The sequence below is a fragment of the Myotis lucifugus genome, unplaced genomic scaffold (genome assembly GCF_000147115.1).
Source record: "Myotis lucifugus unplaced genomic scaffold, Myoluc2.0 scaffold_305, whole genome shotgun sequence".
Lineage (NCBI taxonomy): Eukaryota > Metazoa > Chordata > Mammalia > Chiroptera > Vespertilionidae > Myotis > Myotis lucifugus.
The window spans coordinates 941,944-947,943 of NW_005871353.1; positions in this window are offsets into that span (position 1 = coordinate 941,944).

Genomic DNA, 6,000 nt, shown 5'->3' on the forward strand with positions numbered 1-6,000 from the left:
GTGATATTTGGGGCTGATTAAGCCAAAGGTCAAATATTAATTGACCACAGGTACATGGGTTTATTTCTGGGCTCTCTATTCTGATCCATAAATTGATACATCTGTTTTTATGCCAGCGCCATGCTGTGTGATTACTATGGCCTTGTAGTATAGTTTGATATGAGGTAGTGTGATACCTCCAACTTTGTTCTTCTTTCTCAAGTCGCTATGACTATTTGGTATCTTTTGTAGTTAAAAATAAATTTCTGGAATATTTGTTCCAGTTCTGTGAAGTACACCATTGGTATCTTCATAGGAATTGCATTGACTCTATAAATGGCTTTGGGTAGTATGGACATTTTAATGATGATAATTCTTCCAATCCATGAACACAATATATGCTTCCATTTATATGTATCTTCTTCAACTTCTTTCTTCAGTGTCTTATAATTTTTGAAGTTCAGGTATTTTACATGCTTTGTTAACTTTATTCCAAGGTAATTTATTTATTTTTATTACATTTTAAATGCAATTACTTTCTTCTTTTCCCTTTATGATAGTTAATTATTGGTGTATATAAATGCAACTAATTTCTAGATATTTATTTTGGATCCTGCTACTTTACTAAATTTAGTTATCAGTACTAGTAGTTTCTGGTAGACACTTTAGGGTTCTCTACCTACAATATTATGTCATTTTCACATACGTGTGTCTACTTGTTGAAATCACATATTTGTGGTCTAACTGATGGGGTCCTGGATGTAGACAGTTTTCCACCTGACTAATGTGAGAGGACCCCTGAGGCCTTTACCTGTCAGCATGTAGAGACCCCTGCACCCACTTTAGCAGCTGCTCAGATTCCCTCATCCATGTGGATCAGGATTGGTAGAGCCCAACCCCTTTCTATGGATGTTAGTGCTTTATCTACTCCCAGCTATCTCTGATGGGTATTTTCAAAAATGCATCTTTGAACAATTCTGCAAGAGTTTCTGTGGGGGAACCTCCTAGGGCAGGGGTGGGCAAACTTTTTGACTCGAGGGCCACAATGGGTTCTTAAACTGGACCGGAGGGCCGGAACAAAAGCATGGATGGAGCGTTTGTGTGAACTAATATAAATTCAAAGTAAACATCATTACATAAAAGGGTACGGTCTTTAGTTTTATTCATTTCAAACGGGCCGGATTCGGCCCGCGGGCCGTAGTTTGCCCACGGCTGTCCTAGGGGGAGCACTGTCAGTGCAGGGGTGCCCCTGTGGAGCTTTGGCAGGTCCTGCCCACTGTTCTCCCGCAGGAGGGGCCTTTCCCCTTGTCCCCATGGGACCTGTTGGGGATCTGTTGCCTCACTTTCTCCCCAGGGCTGGTCCCCACCAGCCCAGAAGCCTGCCAGCCTGATGGTGACCGTGCTCTCTCCCCAGTGATGACAGTGTGTGTGTCCCCATCGGGATAGTCAGGCAACTCTGGCAGATCCTGGCCTATGAACGGCCTCTTATTGGAAGTGCTTGTCATTTGTTCTTTGTCCCTTTAGAAAACACCAACTTTTGAGATTTCCCTCCACCACAGGGATGTTAAACCTTTGTCTTAGGTTATGAGGGGTGCTTTTCAGCTTGTGGATTCTTTCCAGATTTCCGTATTTTTCTCCTTTTTGTTTTGGGCACTGGAGGAGCCAGCCAGTGCTGACTGGCTACTGGCCCTGGGGTCACATTTAGCATGGAAGCCTCTACCCAGAGATCATAGATCATGCACATGTTTACTAAAAGGGGTTCTTTTTTATATATTTGTTCGCTAATCTATCTGGGATTTCAATTTCAAATAACAAAAATGCTAGTTCAGATAAAAAAATATTTGCGCAAACACAAAACTGCACCTATTGCAAGATTCCATTTCTAGGAAACATCTGGAGCAGGAAAAGGGGCAGAGATGGAAAGCAGATCAGGGGCAGCCAGGGGCAGGAGGCCTGGGGAGTGAGTACTCTTGGTGCAGGGTTTCTTTTTGGGGGATGGAACATCTGCAACTAGACAGTGGTGGTGCCTACACAGCATCGTGAGTGTACTTCATGCTCAGAAATGACACCATATAAATAAAGTATTTATTACTTAACATAGATTATAAAATGGAAAAATGAAGGCTAAAAACAGAAAAAAGTATATAATAAAAGCAAAAACTCCCCAAACCGCCCAAATAATAAATATCAAAAGATAAAAAATGGAATCACACCATGAAGAACATAAAACAAAATAAAAAGAAAAATTAAAAGGAAAAGATCAAGGAGTGGGGGTATAACGAGTTTTTCCCTTGGGACAGGGTGAGCGCATTCAACAAGCAGCCCTTGAGCTGGGCCCTCCACAGGCAGCAGCTCCTCTGAGGGAAGAACCAGCATGGGCTCCAGGGAGGGTTCTTCATCCAGCAGTGGTGGGGCCTCAGTTTCCTCTGGGGCCGGCCCTGGCTCCTCAGCTGCAGCTGGAGAGGCTGATGGAGGTGGTGAAAGCTCAGGAGATGGATGTGCCTCCTTCTCTGCATCCTGCTCTTCAGGATGGACTTCAGGTGTTATAGGAGGAGTTGCCTCTGCCTCCTGGCTACTGCTGGAGTTAAAGGAGGAGAAAAAATCACCCAGGTGCCTGCATTTCCGTCCGTCCCCCAAAGTGAGAACACAGGGAGCACCTAGGACCCACCATAGGATGTCTTCCCTGTCCAAAGTCCAGCCAAATGGATGGTCTGAGGCTGATCTTTGCTCCTGGCCAGCCTCTGGGGGTACTTCCTGTGTGTCTGGCAACAATCTCTCCCCATAAACTCACATGGACCTCCCCCACCCATTCAACCCCCACCTCCTCCACCTCTTCACCCTTGGGCTCTGCCTCCATGGGCTCCAGGTCTTCCCTGCTGGTGTTAGTAACACAAGAATAGTGCTTCAGGGCAGGGTTGAAAAATGCCGTCCGAGTGTTGGGACTGAGAGGCTTTGAGGTTGGAGGCTGTGGAGCCTGGGTGGCTTCAGTGGAGGAGTCCTCCTCCATCCATCCACAGGCCCTGGTTCCCCTGACCCCCAGGTGGCCACACTCACTTCAGGCCTGCCTTGGCCCTCAGTGGTGTGGCTCATCGGCCTCGGCACACTGGGAGACAACACGAAAACATGGTGTCCTCTCCAATGTCTCTATCCGAGTGAGGTGGGAAGGGACAGTTTTAGAATGGGGCTGCCTGGTTACCAGGGTTCAAGGTTCAATCGTCAGAAAGTGAGGTCACTGCTCTTGTCTGAGGAGATGCTAGAGGATCCAGCCAGTAGAGTTGAGAGTCTGAGTAGAGAAGTGCTTTCAATGAACAATCACTTTAAATCATCAGGCCTCTTTTCTTTTACTTTAGGATAGTGTTATAGACAGATCTCTACAAACTCCATGTCGTATCCCCTAAAAAGTGCACTCTCTGAAGCTTTTAATATTATACTATCTTTAACTATTTCAGCCTAATGAGAAAAGGAAGAAGAAAGTTTTCTAATGATACAAAATTGCCCCTCAAAATCCATAGGTCCCCAACTATTAGATAAATAATCAAATAATCATAGTATCTTAGTGAATTTAGAATGCATTTCCTTCCAGCAAAGCCCCAGAAATCTAAATACAGAATTATAAAGATATGCATATGCAGACAGGTTGATAGATTTGACACAGTACAGACCTTTCATTGGAAAACTAAATACTATTCATGCTAAGTAGTTTTCATAATTGTTTTCTTTTTGTATTATTGAAAGAAGCAAATCTACTTCCTCTATATTCACAGGAATGGAAATTAGTATTGAAATAAGCAATTAAAATCCCCAAGAAAACTACATTAAAAATGAAATACAATGTGTTAAAAAAAATACCATATGGAGAGGAAAAAGTCTGATATTAAGCCAGGAAGAAAATGGTCACAAAGGTCCAGGATTCAAGGACAAGCTTTTCCTGCGCCTTCACTCTCTGCAAGGCACAGGATTTCCACACATATGGTGTTAAAATTGTTTGCCATTGCACAACCCCTGGTGCAGGACCATATGTGCTGTAATCCACAAACAACAGGATGAGATGGGAATTCTCTGCCAGTTTTTTCTTGGAATTCCATTGTGTAAAGGAGTTTTATACCTTGTCCCTATTGTTATAATTCATTGAATTAATTACAGAAGCTTTTAAATATTTGAAATCTCCCCGGCACCTCAACCTCATATATGACTGATAGTGTTTAAGCCTGTGCCCACAATCACCACTGTAATCCATTTGGGCCTCAAACCCAATCTCATGGAAAATTCAATCAGCTAGTTGATTAGACACTAAATTATACTTTACTCTGGCTGGCTTTGCTCTTGCTTCCAATGCATAAATGCTGTAATTACTGACTCCTTCTCCCACTACCCTTCTCCCATTTTGATTAGTTTTGTAGAATCAAGAGTAGCATCTTCATTTGCCGAATTTTTAGTTCTGGATTCTTCTTCTTTTTTTGTTTATTTTTTAAAAAACACACAGAACCGGTATATAAGAGGTGAGAAGTAGCTCCCACATTATTGCTTTAGTTTGGCCAGCTTTATGAGGAGTGGACATGTAGGACAAGGTTTTTCAGCCGTGGTGTCTGGCATTTGGGCCAGATCATTCTTTGTGTGGGAAGATGCCCTGCACACTGTAGGATGTTTACCAGGATCCTTTGCCTTTATTGACTAAATGCTAATAACCACTGCCCTGTAGTTGTTACAATCAAGAATGTTTCCAGACACCCCCTGGGTGGCAAGATTGTTCCTGGCTTAAAACCACTGATTTAACTATGGAGTATCTTTGGGAACATCATAATACACACACACACACACACACACACACACACACACACACACACACCAATAGACTTATTCCTCATTGAAGGGCAAATAGCATTGGGAGGAGCAAAGCATTAATCCTTATCACAGTATTTTACAAGTGAGTATCAAAGACTACCAAATCCTGAGAAAATGTTAGAGTGTGTTTGTGCATGCATTTGTGTGTGTGTATAGAGGTGTGTGTTTGAGAAAGTTGAAGAACTCCAGAAGTTAAAGACTAAAGGAAACTAAAGGAAAAAGTGCCACTGGTAGAAACAAAGAGAAGAAAGGAGTGACTGAGGACATTGAAAACAAAATTCTCTGTCCAGATGTTTCTCAATTCTGTCTCAATTGAACTAGTTCATAAAGATTAATCACCACTTATATCTTTCCTCTCATTCCCAACACCTAGTCCATTATCAAATTCTATTGACTTTATCTCTCAGATATCTCTTAACCTCACCCATTGGTTTCCATTTCCATTACCACCATCCTAGTCCAAATTATCATAATCCTTTGTCTAAACTACTCCAATATTGCCTAATTGTCCTCTGCATTTCAATACAGCCCTACTCCAATTCCTTCTCTACACTGCAGTCAGTATGATATTTTCAAAATCAAATTCAATCATAGCCATCACTACATTATACCCCTGAATATGCCCCATTGCCCCTAAGATAAAAACAGAACTCCTCAATGTGACCAACAAGTCTTTGTATGGTCTCTCACCTATATTCCTTTTTAGCCTGATGTCCTACCATATTCCCATTTCACTCATTAAGCTCCCTCTTTTCCTGGGTGTTTGCACATCTATTTCCTCTGCCCTAAATGCACTTCCCTCCCTTTTTCATGCTAATTCTTCAAATTTCAGTTATAAGTGAGCATGAGTTTTATTATTATACATTTTCTTTCATTAAGAATGTTTGCTTTGTGGGAGCAGGGAGGGATCTGGTCTGTTCAAGCCCACCTGTATCTCCAAGTATCAGCAGCACAATGCCAGCATGTATAGCTGTCCAATAAATATTTGTTTCATCATTGAATGAAGAAACAGATAAATAAATTACCTTGCAGAGAAATCTATGAAGAGCTTTGGTAGGGCTGTATCTTCTTTTTTTTAAAAATATATATTTTTATTTATTTCAGAGAGGAAGGGAGAGGGGGAGAGAGATAGAAACCTCCACTGATGGGAGAGAACCATTGATTGGCTGCTTCTTGCAC